Source organism: Perca fluviatilis, chromosome 1 (genome assembly GCF_010015445.1).
Source record: "Perca fluviatilis chromosome 1, GENO_Pfluv_1.0, whole genome shotgun sequence".
Taxonomy (NCBI): Eukaryota; Metazoa; Chordata; class Actinopteri; order Perciformes; family Percidae; genus Perca; species Perca fluviatilis.
Window position 1 is genome coordinate 37,220,061 of NC_053112.1, and position 5,337 is coordinate 37,225,397.

Below are 5,337 nucleotides of genomic sequence, written 5' to 3' on the forward strand. Positions count from 1 at the left end.
TGTTAGCGTTCTAGGTTTAACATTGATTGTTTAAACAAGGCTGATTCACAGGCCAGAATGCATATTTGGATAAATGAATTGAGGTAAATACAAGATTTCGAGTCAATGCCTACCATACACTAGAAGACTCTGAAAAGACTTTGAAAAGAGGAAGTCAGACACGTTCTCACATCTAAAGACAATCATCTCACATCAACAAGACAATCTGTCATAATCTCACGGAGTTTTTAGTTACAGACTAATAAGACTTGAAACTTAAAAACTACCAAGACTTGAAACTTAAAAACTTAAAACAAAAGTTTTATGACCACCTTACACCAAACGATTGAAACGATGGGAGCGTGTCCAATTCTAGCAAGACTCCTGTGATTTCATTCCAATATTGGAAATTTGTCTGTGACAGTGGAATCGCTTGAAAAGTTGTTTGGTGTAAAGTCGGCATAAGCAACATACATGCATAACCTGCTGTAGGCATGCTAACCCACAGGCTGTGCGTAACAACTACAATATGCAACTCTTTTGCATTTGGACATTGTGAAAAATCATCTTCAGCATTTGCATACAAGCCTATTCCTTCCTGTTTCCTAAAACAGGCTCTACGCCAGTAATCAGGTCATTTTGGGTCTCTCTCTTACTCTCAATGTCTGCCCCAATGGTGTGGTGGCCAGCAGCAGTGTGCTGACTATGCACAGGGAAGTTATTGCAACACCAACCACAGTGAAACGCAATAAAATCAACTCAGCCTGCAGCAGACAAGATAGACTGCTTCTTTTTAAACACCTGGTGACTTTATGAACGCTGCTTATCTCAGCCTCAGGCTAGCAGCCGTTGTAGACAGAGCAGTGCTAGATGAAGACATGCCCGGTGAAGTAATAATAATAATAATAATAATAAGTTTATTTGATATAGCACCTTTCACAGACAGAGTCACAAAGTGCTTCACATGATACAAATTTGTACAAAACATAGTAAGTTATACAACTAAAAAGACTAAAAACAGTCATTAAAAGACAACATTTTACATACAGGAATCAAAAACAAATTTAAACAAGTCTTCAGCTGCTTTTTAAAAGCTTCAACAGAGACTGCAGAACGTAAGACAATAGGAAGAGCATTTCACAGGTTTGGAGCCACCGCTTCAAAGGAACGGTCACCTCTAGTCTTTAAACGGGTGCGTGGGACAACCAGTAATCCCTGGTTAGAAGACCTGAGAGGCCTATTCGTAGTGTATGAATGGAGCAGGAGGACTCGCACCTCACTTACTGCCTTAAGGCAAGAGCTTGCATATTTCTCAAAAGAAGCACAATGACAGGAAGTGTAGTGCTAACTGTAGGCTATGTGCAGCATTGTGCACAATGCCCAGGCATGGAGCTATTTCTACATTTCCCCTCTGGGGTCTTTTTTTTAAACAAAGATGTAAAATTGTCATACAAAAACAATAAATAACTTTGAACGAGCCACACAAATCCGAAGTCCATTCATTTAAAGTCCTTTTAGAGTGCAAAGAAAATGTAGACTTGTTCATTTTAAATAACATTATAAAAATATCATTATTATTATATATTGAAATATAATAAATCGATGAAAACACTGTTTGAAGTCAGGCCATTTTGATTTGTGGATGGATTGGGAATTTAAATTCTAAATATGACATAACACGCTATTCCTCTCAATTAATTGACGAACTAACATAATTCCATTGTCAAACCATGAGCGATGGTGTATGGGTAATGGATGATTTTCTATAAAATAATCCTTATATATTCTACTCATGTTTTTGATCTATTTTTTTTCTTCTTTTTTATTGATAAAATACAGTTTTCAGAGAATCAGGTAAGCAATAATAGCATGAACATCAAGTGCACAAACTTATGAAAAAATATATAAATAAAAACATACAAGGCAATACAAAAGAGAAATAACAGAGACACTACTATGCTTCTCTCTCCTCTCTCTTTCCATTTGTGTGCTTCCATGTTCCAGAAATGCTTGTTACTAACCTAGCTCTGGGGAGCTTATTCCCCGGAGTCCTTATGTTTTCTTGGCCCCTAAGTCATGGTTGCAGACTGTCGCCGTGGTCCTGCTGCGCGCCCTGCTATGCCCTGTTACAACTGCTACACTCTGCAGTGCCCTGCTAATTCCTGCTACGCCCTGCAGTGCTCTGCTACGTCCTGTGACACCCTGCTATACCCTGCTACATCCTGTGACACCCTGCAGTGCCCTGCTATGCCATGAACTACTACAACTACTATTTCTAGTCACTGATCCATTATCTTTAACGTGACTATTATTGCCACTGTTCATCACACCCCCAACCGGGACCGTCAGACACCGCCTACCAAGTAGAGTCCGGATCGGGCCGAATTTTTCTGTCCGAGCCCGGCCCGCGTCCAACAGAGCCGTGACCGAAACTGGCCTGAGCCCGACAGGCATTAAGAAATTTGTGCCTGAGCCCGACCCGAGCCAGACAGTTAAAATAATTTTTTTCTCATACTAATGACACATGTAGGCTACGTTTTTGTGTGGAAAACCAGCTTTTATTAAGCAACTATCGGAAATGTCAACAGATGAGCGCATCAGCGCACACGGGGCAACAAGCGCATGTTAATAAGCTGTTAAAATGTTCAATGGGTTAACCTTTCCTGATCGCTTCGTTTCTGACCGTGATCAGAAAACCAGGGAGACTGGTTACCTCCAGGGCCGAGGTTATAAAATGAATATCGTCGGGGATAAAATCACGTTTCTGGTGAGCTGAATGAACTTGGCTTTCAGTCTGGGGTTTAATTCGGACACCGCACACACTGTGTAGCCTACAAAACTTAAACTTATTCCACCAACTCTGCTCTGGTTGCATAGCCTACAACATGTCTGCTTCCTCTTTCTCTATCTCTCTTCTGCCCACTTTCCACACACACACACACAGTGAGCTCTCTTAAAGGAGCCGCAGCACCAATTCACAACAAATGCCTTATCACGCTGATGTGACCGAGCCCGACCCGAACCCGACCATAATTTTTAAATATCTGTCCGAACCCGGCCCGGCCCGTTGGGTACCGTTGGGTTCCGTCGGGTTCCGTCGGACTCGGGTCGGGTATCCATGCCTTACTACCAAGAGCCTGGGTCTGTCCCAGGTTTCTTCCTGAGAGGGAGTTTTTCCTCGCCACTGTTGCACTGAATACTTGCTCTTGGGGGAATTACTGGAATTGTTGGGTCTTTGTAAATTATAGAGTGTGGTCTAGACCAAGGGTCTTCAACGTTTTTTAAGCCAAGGACCCCTTAACTGAGAGAGAGAGACGGAGCAGGGACCCCCTACTGCATACAATAAAGTTGCATAACTGGGTCTACAATAACTTGTAGGGTGACCTAAAGCCTTTACATACCTTTTGGCTATCTTAGTGACTACCTTACCTATAGGCCAGTTAGCCTATCATCAGTGTATTTGTTTCACAAATAGGCTCATTTATATTTGCTAATAATATTTATGATTCATGTTAAGACATTTTAATTATTTAAAAAACACAAAAAAAAAATTAACAATAGTTTGGCAGCCCCCCTGCAGTAACTCTGAGGACCCCCTAGGGGTCCCGGACCCCCTGTTGAAGATCTCTGGTCTAGACCTACTCTATCTGTAAAGTGTCTTGAGATAACTCTTGTTATGAATTGATACTATAAATAAAATTGAATTGAATTGAATTACAAACAAAACAAAAAGTACAAGAAGACATAAATTTAGGGGGGTTTCAGGGGAAAAAAGCTCTACAGTTTCCACAATTTTAATACTTTTTTATTATCCAACGTTCTAAGTGACTTCAGTAGAGATTTAAATTCTATGAGAAAAGGTACAAAATTAGGAGATGAGTTAGAAAATGTCTGCTTGTGAATATAGAATTTTGCATACTGAATAACGAAATTAATTAGATAGGCCTACTCAAAATTTCTAAAATTTTTTTTTTTCCTAACAATTAATTAATAAATTTTTTTTTTTTTTAGTAAATAATTTTAAAAAAAAAAAAAAAAAAAAAATATATTTTTTTTTTTATTTTTTTATAATTAAAATTTTTTTATTTTTTTTTTTTTTTTTTTTTTTTTTTTTTTTTTTTTAATTATTTTAATTTTTTATAAAAAAAAAAAAAAAAAAAAAAAAAAAAATCCAAAATTTTTTTTTAAATTAAAAAAAAAAAAAAAAAAAAAATAAATATTTTAATTTTTTTTTTAATTTATATTTTAAAAAAAAAAATAAAAAAAAAAAAAAAAAAAAAAAAAAAAAAAAAAAAACAAAAAAAAAAAATTAAAAAATAAAAAAAAAACCAAAAAAAAACAAAGAGCACCATTACCTGAATTATCGTAGAAACAGATAATATCTTTAAGGTTAAAGGAGTAGATAAAGTTGGTGGGTTCAAAAAAGTAAGACTCCAAATCTGTCAAAATCTTCAAAATCAATCAAAATCTTTTGGAAATTTCCCAATCAAAAAAAAGGTGAGATATTGTTTCAATATTCTGTTTACAAAATGTACAGGAAAAGTCAATGTCGGTAAATCTAGCAACAAGGTGATTAGTAGGGTATATGTTATGTAAAATTTTGAGGTGTACTTCCTTAGCTTTGTTAGAAACACATTACTTATACGGTAGAAGCCAAGCCTTTCTCCAATTTATGTTCTAAATTTTTTGATCTTGACACAAACTTGCCCCTTGTATTCTTTCTCTGAAAAATTCGTCGAATACGCTTATTGTTACACTTTATGTGCGTTCTTCAATTCCATCCAATGATAGTAAAGGCTGCGATACCAGCTGGCATTTCAACGTTTATTTACGGTTGAAACAACGTCATGGTTCATGGTTGAATCACCGTTTAATTATGTTTCGATTTATTTTTTCGAAAAATTACTTAACCTATGATGCACACGTTATATATATAACGTGTGCATCATAGGTTAAGTAATTTTTTATAAAAAGGCTAAACCATTTGGGATTGCACGAGTTAAAGAATTAAATTATCTGAAAGGAATTGGAAAACTGTGTACATCCATAAACTATTCATAAGATAGCATATCACCAGATCCATCGAAAAGATTAAGAATGTGATTTAAATCTCTTTGGAACCAATTAGGAAAAAATAAGGATTTGTTCCTAATGAGTATGTTACAATTGTTCCATAGGCAAGTCTTATGCGGTGAAAAATTGTGGACAAAGGCTAGCTTCCAAGCTAGAAGGGCTTGGTGATGGAATTTTGATAAATTAATTGTCAATTTAATTGGCAGAAAATTACATTTTAAAATACAGTCTATGATCTACTCTCTACACGGAACAGCGGTGGTGACGTCAGACAGACGAGCCTGA